General features: G+C 38.0%; 1 protein-coding gene across 1 annotated transcript in view; it reads right to left on the bottom strand.

Moving 5' to 3' along the window:
• Positions 1-12,201, bottom strand: part of khdrbs3 (KH domain containing, RNA binding, signal transduction associated 3) — a 169,449-nt gene that overhangs the window by 118,287 nt on the left and 38,961 nt on the right. The window lies entirely within an intron of this gene.

Below are 12,201 nucleotides of genomic sequence, written 5' to 3'. Positions count from 1 at the left end.
TACTCCTGAGAAAAGTCCGCAGATATATTGCGGTTAAAGGTCAGGGGCCTATACCATGAAGCTGGTTTAGTTGGTTAGCCAGCTTTGTTTAGGATTAGTTTGTGCAAATCCTGGGTTTTGGGTACCATGAAAATAGCTTTTACCAACAAGGCCTGCACATTGGCTTGGTTTTGTCAACCTGAAACTAATCCTGTAACCCTGAGTTTGTTTAACCATTTTCATGGTACGGGCCCCAGATATTATGCAAACTCCACTTTTACAAGATGTTGAGACATAAATGTGTGTTGGCATTGTGTGAACATCAACCCCACAATGAAAAACAATCCACCCTCTACTTCATTTTTTATCCTCTTAAAACCAAGGCGGTCTCATTAGACATGCTGTTTTAATTCTCTTGTAAATGTGATGTCACACAAACAAAGCCCCGCCCACAGCCACTGACTGACTGGTTAATACTTTCTTTCTACCACTCCAGCATTTATGGCTATATTCATGGAAAGAACTGGTTAATCCATACCCAGGTTGGGCAATTTGCAGGGTTTCCCGCAGAAAATTTGTAAGTTAAGGTGGTAGGGTTGGGCGGGTCCGGGGGCATGGCAATCAAAGGTGCGGGGCGTACGCGTCATGATGAAAATGAAAATATTTTTATTAAAAACACTCAAAACTTAATTTTGAAGAAGCTATGACAGAAAATGAACACATACTAGATTAATTAATTAATTAAATGTTTTTACCTCTAACGGGGATAGCTGCGTGATGAAGTGAAACTAAAGGGTTAATAAACACCAACTGAAGCAGATGTTGTAGAACGTCTGGCGAATGATGATAGATAGCGTGAAGATTGTAAAAACTGATTATTTCCCACTATTAATTACATTATCTTAAAGGAGTGTAACTACTGTAGCATGTAAATAATCCACATAAATAAAGTGAGCAAGAGCGCTCAACAATTATACAACAAAATCACCACCTAACTTACTTTAATTTTGCTAGAACTATAGACTAATACAATAACAGGCTTAAATAAACCCTAAACATAAGACCAATTACAGTTCTCATGGACAATTTTTTTTAATGAACTGGCTATCCTCCAGACAGTGATGGACCATTCCGGCCGTGTGGTGCACGTGCCCGCTCTCGGTGTGAAGCGAGTTCGCGCTATTTTCCGTGATGCACTTGATGGCCTTTTGTGCAGCGACGTTTTATTTTTTTGGATGACCTAGTTAAGGCAGTAGGGTTTCCCAGCTTAGGCGTGCCGCCCGAATTGCAAAGTGCTGCGGGAAACCTTGATTTGGTATCTCCAACTCTCTTAACTTGCATGTTTTTGGCGTGTGGGAGAAAACTGGAGTACCCGGAGTAAACCCACACTGACTTAGAGAGAACTGTTATCAGTTATGACCTAGCTGGGGCTCGAAACAATGCTACGCACTAAGACACCTTCCAAAAGCGTTTCTAAACTTGTTTGTTATTGCAATGTTTCGCTAAAGATACTATTGTCTCAGACTGTATTCACATCAGATCTATTTTAACCGAGAGCGCTCGCTGTCTGTTGGTAAGGGAATGAGGAGCTGTAGCTCATTTGCATTTAAAAGTACACATATATAAATTTTGCTTACACCCAAATATGAGCATTTTGGACAAGCTACTGTATAACAAATGATTTGAGGGGTATTTTGAGCTGAAATTCACATTCTAGTCTCATCTGAGACTTATATTACATCTTGTAAAAATGGGCATAATATGTGCCCTTTAATCGTGGTTTAATAGAGGTATGAACCCTTGTATGATATATAATTCACACTTTATGACTCTATATTTTTCACATGTGAAATGAAGAAGATATAATGCTATCAAAGTCCCTTTAGGGAAGTCACGCCACTAGGTGACCATCTTTGCAACGCCTCACTGCAGTTATTTCAATCATGCAAGGTTAAAGTCCTATCTACTCGAATGGGGAAAGACAGATACCTCTAAAATCATGTGTACAATTAAACAACATCAGTGGCTGCCGGTGACTTCTTTTTGATGCAAAGTTCATCACAACATGTATGTAGCCCATCATGTGTGTGGTTCCTTTTTTCAAAATATGTGTTCTGTGCTTTGAGAGATCGTGTGTACATCACGTGTCTTGTCAAAATAAGTGCGTGCTGCAGATGTATCTAAAGAGTTTTTGATAAAAGAGACGCTCGTGTTTGACAGATACTCACATAAATTAATCTCATGGGTAATCAGAGTTTACTGTTAAGGGAGTGTCTTGTGTGTATTATATGAACGTGAGTGTCTATTTTATCATAAACGGTTTTAACGCATGTGCAGCAGGCACTTATTTTGACAAAACAAGGGATGCACATTAACATGACGCAACAAATATTTTGAAAACACAAACAACACACATGACACTCCAAACACTTATTTTAAATAAGCGCCCCTCCGATTCACGAGCCACCACTGAACAACATATTTTCAACCAACAACTAAACGTGACATCATCTCTACCATAACTTTTGTTTCTTTATCTCAAATTGCACTAAAAATAGTGCCTATATACAAAGCATTGCATTTCGCCCTATTCATAATAATATTGCACCAAGTGGCTTTACTCTATGAAGAACATGAAGAATGAAGAACTTTCAACATCCACTTAAAAAATTTTAAAAGAATAAAAAATATGCTGCTATGCTAATATATTGACATCTCTAAATTGCAACCTGTATGTGCGTGCGTGCATCACAAAGATTGGGTTTGATTCCCAGGGAACAGACATACTGATAAAAAGTTAACCCTGAATACACTGTAAGTCAATCTAGATGAAAGCGTCTGCAAAATGCATAAATGTAAAAGTCATTTCCCAATCATATTTAAACTTAAAGGGATACTTCACCGATTTAGCATTCAGCTTTGTATCTGTAGAAACCCGGCAGTATTACTGAATGACCATGTTTCCCTCCATCATTTCCCCCTGAGAGGAGAGATATCTGCATTTTGGTTCTGCAAAAAAGTCCTCCGATGATGCAAAAATCGTCATATTACATCATCGGAGGACTTTTTTGCAGAACCAAAATGCAGATATCTCTCCTCTCAGGGGGAAATGATGGAGGGAAACATGGTCATTCAGTAATACTGCCAGGTTTCTACAGATACAAAGCTGAATGCTAAATCGGTGAAGTATCCCTTTAATGCATTACATATATAATTTAGTATTTTAATCAGAAAGATCCTTTAATAAAAACATGAGTCTGTCCAAAAGCAGATATGAAATATCTACAAATTTCTATTTTAGGAAACGCTGTTAATGAGCTGCCAGATATGTAATTAGTATATGATATAAAAATATTAAATATTTATTCGAGGAAAAGGATCTTGCATGCTTTGTGTGTCTAGGAAAGTCTGATTGTCATGGAGATTCATCCTGGATTCCTCCCGTCTGAAGACACTTGACCTCTTTAAATCCGGGTTTCACATCGAGAGTAGGACTTTCATTAGTGGTCAAAATCAGATGGAGGGGGAATGATGTCATATTCTTTATAAGACGTAGACTGAGTGCTGAGATACAACCACAAGTGCTCTTCAAAGAATAATGGAGACACAAGCATAACAAGTATCTATAGATTCGCTTAAAAAAATCATGCATGTATTGGCACGGGTTTGAAATCTAAAGATTTCTCAAGATTAATGTGTCTTCAATATCAGACATTTGGTTTATTATCTTTAAATCTAGTATTAACTATAGTCTAAATTATTTTGACAGCATCCTTAGACTATTCTAGTGATCAATGTCCTCTTCTGAATTACAAATATCCTGAAAGCTTAAGATAATCTGCACTGAGCCTTTTATAAAATATATATTCTGTAGAAATTGCGTTAACATCTTAAATTAAAAACTGTACACCATCCAACACATCAACTTACATAAGTCGCCAATGGCTCTATCTTTATTTATGAGGATGCATGTAAATTCCTGCTTATTGAGACAAATATTTCAATGAAGATATTTTTTGTCTGTTTCACATTATCACATTATCAAAATGTTACAACAATTGCATTAATGTGAAAAACACACATGCACACTCTTCAAGCATCATGCCCAAGTACATTTTGAAACTATAACATCATATTAATGCCCAAACAAAATTGAAATGTATCTGTACAGTCAAACATTTATCAAACTCGAGTGTTGAATGATAAAAACAATTTCTTTGGTTTGATACACATTTAGATTAGGCTCTGATGAGAGCCGACTCCTCGTCTGAGCATTCAGCCAATGACAGCAGATCCTCTTACAGAAACCAATCCCTCTCGATAGATATGCGATATTCAAACTCTCTTCTTGAGAATGAGACTGCTAATAGGGATCTGAAATCTCTCTCTCACTTTTCGCTCTTTAATGAGAAACAGGACAAATGACTCTAAATATAGAGGCGAATACAGCGAGGAACAGGACACAGCTCATGTTTAATGAGGCACAGACTGTAAATGCCCCTTGTGTCCAGGAAACTGATTCAATATAGACATTTAGTCTGATTATACATTCACAAGCACAGGATGTAGCTCATTTATCTTCTGACTAACCGTCTGTCAGGTATATGACTAAAACATCGTCTCCTGCACAGTTCAAGGCTCATGTACACATCTTACATGTTACAGTACTTCAGTTCTCTCAACAGAAAAAGACAGAAAGAAACGAAGAAGTAAAGTGGGCAGGAGATGAAACAGGAAGAAAGGCAGGGGAAGAAAGAAAGAAAGAAAGACAGAAAGGACAAAGAGAAAGAAAGAAAGAAAGAAAGATGTGAAGTGAAGAAGAGATGAAATAGGAAAAAAGACAAGAAGGGGTAGAAAGAAACAAAAAAGTGAGACAGAGAAGAGAGCAGAGAATAGATGGATGGATGGACGAAAAAAGAAAAATAGAAAGTGAGGCAGAAAGGAAAGGATGAATCAAAGAAAGATAGAAAAAAGAAAGAAATCAAGAAAGAAGAGATGAGATGAAACAGGAAAAAAGACAGGAGAAGAAAGAATGCATGGAAGGAAGGAAGAAAGAAAGACAGAGAGAAAAGCAGATAATGGATGGATGGATAAATGGATGGATAGATGGATGGATGTAAAAAAGAAAGAAGCGAAGTGGAGAGGAGAAGAGATTAGATGAAACAGGAATAAAGACAGAAGAAGAAAGAAAAAGAATAGATGTAATGAAGGAAGAAAGAAAGAAAGAAAGAAAGAAAGAAAGAAAGAAAGAAAGAAAGAAAGAAAGAAAGAAAGAAAGAAAGAAAGAAAGAAAGTGAGACAGATAGGAGAGCAGAGAATAGATGGATGGATGGATAGATGGATGGATGGATGGATGAAAGAAAGATAGATAGAAAGTGAGGCAGAAAGGAAAGGATGGATAGATGGATGGATGGGTAGATGAAAGAAAGAAGATACAAATAAAGAAAAAAGAAAGAAATCAAGAAAGAAGAGATGAGATGAAACGGGAATAAAACAGGGGAAGAAAGAATGGATGTAGGAAGGGAGGAAGGAAGGAAGAAAGAAAGAACATGAGACAGCTAGGAAAGCAGAAAATAGATGGATGGATGGATGAAAAAGAAAGATAGAAAGTAAGGCACAAAGAAGATAATGGATGAATAAAAGAAAGAGAAAGAAAGAAAGAAGTTGAGAGGAGAAGAGATGAAACAGGAAGAAAGACATGGGAAGAAGAATGAATGGAACGAAGAAAGAAAGAAAGAAAGTAAGTTAGACAGATAGGAGAGCAGAGAATAGATGGATGGATGGATGGATGGATGGATGGATGAAAGAAAGAAAGATAGAAAGTGAGGCAGAAAAGAAAGGATGGATGGATGAAATAAAGAAAGATAAAAAGAAAGAAAGAATGGATGGAAGGAAGGAAGGAAGGAAGGAAGGAAGGAAAAAAGAATGTGAGACGGATAGGAAAGCAGAAAATAGATGGATGATGGATGGATGGATGAAAAAGATAGAAAGTAAGTAAGGCACAAAGGAGATAATGGATGAATAAAAGAAAGAAAGAAAGAAAGAAGTTGAGAGGAGAAGAGATGAAACAGGAAGAAAGACACGGGAAGGAGCAAAGAATGAATGGAACGAAGAAAGAAAGAAAGTAAGAAACAAAGAAAGAGAGACAGATAGGAGAGTGGAGAATAGATGGATGGATGAAAAAAGAAAGATAGAAAGTAAAGCAGAAAGGAGATGATGGATGAAGAAAAGAAAGAATGTGAGACAAATAGGAATGGATGAATAAATGGATGAAAAAGAAAGATAGAAAGTGAGACCAGAAAGGATGGATGAAAGAAAAATAGAAAGAAAGAAAGAATGCATAGTAGGAAGAAAGGGAGGAAGGGAGGGGGGAAGGAAGGAAGGAAGGAAGGAAGAAAGAAAGAAAGAAAGAAAGAAAGAAAGAAAGAAAGAAAGAAAGAAAGAAAGAAAGAAGAGAATGGATTGATTGATGGATGGATAGAATGTTTGGATGGATGTATGTATGGATGGATGGAAGAAAGAAAGAAAAAGTCACTGGAGTCACAAAGACCATCTATAATATTTGTTCCTTGCATCCTTTAAAAGCTTTGACAGAAATACTTTAAATATCTGTGTTTTGTCTCAGAGCCAAAGAGTCTCTCGCCCCTCCTGCCCACCATCTCATCCAGCACTAACACAAGCAACAGAAAATCTTTCAGAAAGGCCAGATCATCCCGTCAGCCATCGATCGACTGACCACTAATTATCAGAAGCGATGGCAGTATTGTTTTCATATATTTTTATATTCGCTTCCTCGGATGCACCATCTCCACCAGCCATTACTCTGCTCGACCGCAAGAAGAGAGGGGAAAACGCACAGCCTGATGGGATACGACATCTGGTCATCACCATCCCCATATCAGGGCAGCTTGAGATCAAAAGATCAAATCAATGAGATCAAAATATTGTATGGGACCAAACCTGATGAAGTGATATTGTTAAAGCCGCTCTATGCATTTTCGGTGTTTTTGACAAACAGCGACCCCTAGAGTCGCTGGAAAATACTTGCAACTGTCGTAATTTCCCACTCTAGTACACCTTCGAAAATAATGACCAGGTAATGTTTCACAATTTCATACATATAATATTAGGCTACTGCATAGTCTACTAAACTACAGATGATGGTAATAGGATAATAAGAAGTTTATTCCAAGTGTAGAGTGCATATAATAATAAAGTACCGCGTTTAATAATGTTTTTACATGATTGCAGCTAAATCACAAGTAAACATTACAAAATGCCATGACAAAGTTAATTGTGTACGTTGCATTATTTCAAAACATTGTTCGTTATAATGTCACTATACATGATTATTGCTATTTATCATAATAGTTTGCAAATTGTGCATGTTTACACTATTTACAACCTCTAGGCTTATTTGTCCTGATAATTATGTGAGATATTGACAACTGTTGTCATGATAATCGCATGACATACTACAAGCAAGCGCAACAACATACAACATAGACCGCAAACAAGTTTACAAATAAGAGATTTAATTACTAGTCCATCAACAAGATCGCCAGATCAGCATCCCTCCAGTGTTGTCTTTTAGCTCACGCCAACGAGTAAAAACCTGACCGAGTGGGACTCTTGTCCGGTTCCTAACGCGGTCAGATTCTCTTTTCCTACTCTCCTCCGAACGCGCTTTCTTAACTTTTAAATTGTTTAGCATCACGTCTCAAATTCGCGCGTGTAGTTGTTGTTATAGGCTTGATCGACTTCATGCGGCGCTGCAAGAACCGACAGCCGGATGACGTCAAAGTGCCATCTCGGATCATTCTCGTGGTACGTGACGTCATCCGGCGGTCAGTTCTTGCAGCGCCGCACGAAGTCAAACAAGCCTAACGTGTGTGACGTCGTTGCTGTAAAGCAAGTCGTGATTATCGCGAGATTTGTCAGGGGCGGTTCTCTCAAGCTTCATGACTGCATATTTAACAGGAATAAATACATTTCAGAAATACACACAGGTCATCTTATTTTTATTGCACAAATAATAAATATTGAGCATTTTCGTACACACTGAACTTTTTGGTAAGTAAAAAATATTAAAATATGATACTGAAAAGCTGTGACCTTAGATGTTTACCCTACTGGGTTGGTTTATTTTGTTACAAAGTTACAAAGGGTACCACTTAAACAGAACAGAAAAGTCTAAAAACTAACTAAAGCTTCTGCCAAAAAGCAAATTAATAAAGGGGGAACATTTACAAACCTTTCCTTCCCAATCTTCCACAAACAGAGCTTTTAAAGCAGAGCTTATCTTTTGTAAAAATGCACTACACTTTGCAAAAAGGAGATTCAAAGACACCTGATACGCCAAAGCGAGCAGGAGTCAGTGTGCCGTTCCAAAACCACTCAAATTCCTCCCGGGTTCTTCCCGTCTAATCTGTTAGAGGGAGGAGAAACGCTAGAAAATGTATTTTTGTTAATGAACCAGGCTCACCTTTGGGCCCCTGTTCCCCCGCTCTGCATCTGTGAGCGGTTAAATTAGCACAGATATGCTGAGACATGACTACTGCTGCAACGGTGCATAAACACACACACACACACAACATGCAATCGATGTTCTGGAAACAACAACCAACCGGGGATAACGGTGAGACCGGTCTACAAACACTGCCAATGACAAAATCTTTAGCTGGCTTTCAAAACTTAGTGAGCATTTAAAGGCATCACAGGCACGTTTACAAATAATATCCCTTCTTATCACCAACTTCTAAGGTTGCATTGCATGTATCCTGTGTTATTGTAGCGGAATTGGTAGAGCGGTGCATGTATAGCTTGAATGCACAGCAAGTCACTTTGGATAAAAGCATTTGCCAAATGCATAATGTTATATTTTATATAGAAAGCACTTCTACAAAGATTTTAAAATGATATAAGTCATCACTTAGGGACCATTTCATTTAGATGCTGCATATAAGTATGAAGTGATTCAGCACACTAGATTTGGTAACCGTGCCTCTACGTGTGTGCGTAAATGAATGTATGGATAATATACCGCTGTGTCTGTCAGCACTGTACCATACTAACCTGCGGCCGTCTCGGCAGCTCTCCGCTGCGGAGGCCTCCAATTACACCGGCTTAAGATTTACATAGCACAAAGTAATTATCTGATTTCAACCCAAATCCCGTGGAAGCTGCTTAGCTCGGCATCATTTATATGAGATCTTACATTACAAAAGTCATGTTTAATTTGCAAAGGGAGATCTCCTTTCACGGCCCAGACTGAATCTGGTGAGAGATGACATGTACCCGGGCAGCGGATGATCTCTCTCAGTATAATGAGGCATTGTGTTGGGATTCTTGGAGGAGCCAGAGGACAGAAGGATATTGAGATGAAAGCAGGACCATCCAGCCAGCTGGGCTGATGTAGAGATGTGCTTAGTGACCACACGCGTACACACGGATGGACTCAACAACCCCTCAAACCACAGACTTATAAAGGGTTCATCCAGTTCACGCAAACTACTTGACAGTAATACGAATTTATCCACTGGAATGATACAGAAGACAAAATTAAAAAGTAAAATGTTTGTTGTCCTTACAAAATAAAATATAAGGGCAGGTGCACTGAATTCTCAAGCAAGTCTATGTGTTGTGTGGCATGATCTTACACATACATGAAACCATAAAGGCTTAATAAACATACTTAATATTAAAGGGACAGTCCACTTTTTTTAAAATAGGCTAATTTTTCAGCTCCCCTAGAGTTAAACATTTGATTTTTACAGTTTTGAAATCCATTCAGCCGATCTTTGGGTCTGGCGGTACCACTTTTAGCATAGCTTAGCATAATTCATTGAATCTGATTAGACCATTAGCATCACGCTAAAAATAACCCAATAGTTTTGATATTTTTCTTATTTAAAACTTGACTTTTCTGTAGTTGCATCATGTACTAAGACCGACAGCAAATTAAAAGTTGTGATTTTGTAGGCCGATATGGTAGAAACTATACTATCATTCCGGTGTAATAATCAAGGATTTTGCTGCCGTAACATGGCTCCAGCAGGCGCAGTGATATTACGCAGCACCCAAAAATAGTCCCCTTGGTTACTTTCAATAGCAGGGGACTATTTTCAGGCACTACGTAATATTATTGTGCCTCCTACAGCCATGTTACGGCAGCAAACTCTTTGATTATTTTTTAGCGCGATGCTAATGGTCTAATCAGATTCAATGGATTATGCTAAGCTATGCTAAAAGTGGTAGCGCCAGACCCGGAGATCGGCTGAATGGATTCCAAAACGGTAAAAATCAAATCCTTAACTCTAGGGGAGCTGGAAAATGAGCCTATTTTCAAAAAAGGTGGAGTGTCCCTTTAAGAAATGAAAAAATGCAAAGAGGTTTCTTTGAAAGTCAAGTTTTGGTATGGGGGAAAAAAATGGAAAAGCTGGGTTGTTTCAACATAGTTAGGTACAATATGCATCCCAAAAAATGCTGGGTTATTTTTAACAGAGTGTTGAGTTAAACAGGGACGAACCCAAACCATTGGTTTGTATTTTAACCAATGCTTGGTTGTTATAAACGATTTTGGGGGTTAATTTAACCCAACTGCGGGGTTTATCCACTCTCCCCAAAAATGCTTTGTTGAAAAATGTGAGCAATGTCAGCATTTTTGGGAGTGTGGATAAACCCAACTGCTGGGCTTGAATTAATCTATGCAACTTTTTGGGTTGTTTCCACCCATAGTTGGATAAAATATAGACATTATCTAGATAATATTGTCTTATATATAATTTAACTCAAAATTGGGTTTGTTAGGGTGACCATACATGCCTTTATTTCCCCAGACACATCCTGGATGCGTCTTCTGGAAGTCGCATTGGTCGACCGGATACGTCATCGAGGTTTATTATTTCAGGATCTATTTCGGAAAACCAATTACATTTCAAGGTAAAAATGAATGATTGAACTTTAATTTTATAAAGTTTTTAACTGAAATGTGAGAGCCACAATGACGTATGCGGTCGACAAATTTGACTTCCAGAGGACGCAGCCGAAATCCTGGCCAGGACGTGTCTGAGAAAAATGGCACGTATGGTCATGCTAGGTTTGTCCATACACTGTAAAAATTATGGGTTGTTTTAACCTATTGTTGGGTCAAATATAAACATTTTCTGGATTCATTTAACTCAAAGGTTGAGTTTGTCCCTTTTTGACCCAACACTGGGTTGAAAATTACCCAATAAGATTTTTTTTACAGTATAGCTCAGTATAAAGACCACAAAAACACAGATATGACTGAAAGGTCCTTGTAGTGACGGGAGAACAAACATGTGTATGTGTGCACAAGGGACTTACTACATACAGTACAGACTGGCAGAAAGTAAATTGAAGTGTCATATTAGCAATGTGAACCCATCTCAACATCACACCGTTATAGGAGTGTTAACTCTTTGACTTACTTATCCGCACAAACCAGGATCAGCTGTCTATAAGCTTTACATGTAATCTTTCCTGAACAGCGAAGGGGAAAGATTGAGCTTTTTGATAAAAAATAAAAATAAAACGTAGGGCTCTGTTATAAACCTGGGGCTGGTTGCACCAACTGGGTATTAACCCGGTCGTAAGACTAGTCTGGACGTAAAATGCACTTTACGTCCGACGTAGAATTTACTATCTAGGGGTAGTGTACATCTGAGACTAAATCTTACGTCTAGTCAAGGGTAGGCGTAAATATAAAGTCTTGACTTGTTTCTATGATAAAAATAGAAAAATCTAATTTGACGAGACATTGGTGCGTCTTATGCACAGAATACGTAGGGCTTACACCCAACTGTTTTACGTCCGGTTGGTACAACTGGCCCCAGAACATAGGCAGCGTTTTAAGGCAGTAGATGCATGCTAATACTGTATGTGGAAACCGTGCCAAATAACATGTTTAAGAAGACAATCCCAGAATGCAATGCAAGAAAAATTTTAAACCCATCCAAGGAGCTGATATATTTTCATTTTTTTGTGAAAAGTAAACACTACAAGAGAAAAAAACTACACTAATATTATTCTAAAAAAAAATGCACAAAACAAACAACCAAAATATTCATTCTGCATGATATTAAGCAACCCACTGAGACAGTACTTTCAAGGGATTGGAGCCAAAATAAGAAATTTTAATATCTTTTATCATCAGGATCAGACCTCAATGCCCTTGAGATGACAGTTATTTCTCCTGCT

This window comes from Misgurnus anguillicaudatus, chromosome 20 (genome assembly GCF_027580225.2).
Source record: "Misgurnus anguillicaudatus chromosome 20, ASM2758022v2, whole genome shotgun sequence".
Taxonomy (NCBI): Eukaryota; Metazoa; Chordata; class Actinopteri; order Cypriniformes; family Cobitidae; genus Misgurnus; species Misgurnus anguillicaudatus.
Note: the sequence above shows the minus strand (reverse complement) of the source record. Positions and strands in the feature narration are given on the sequence as shown.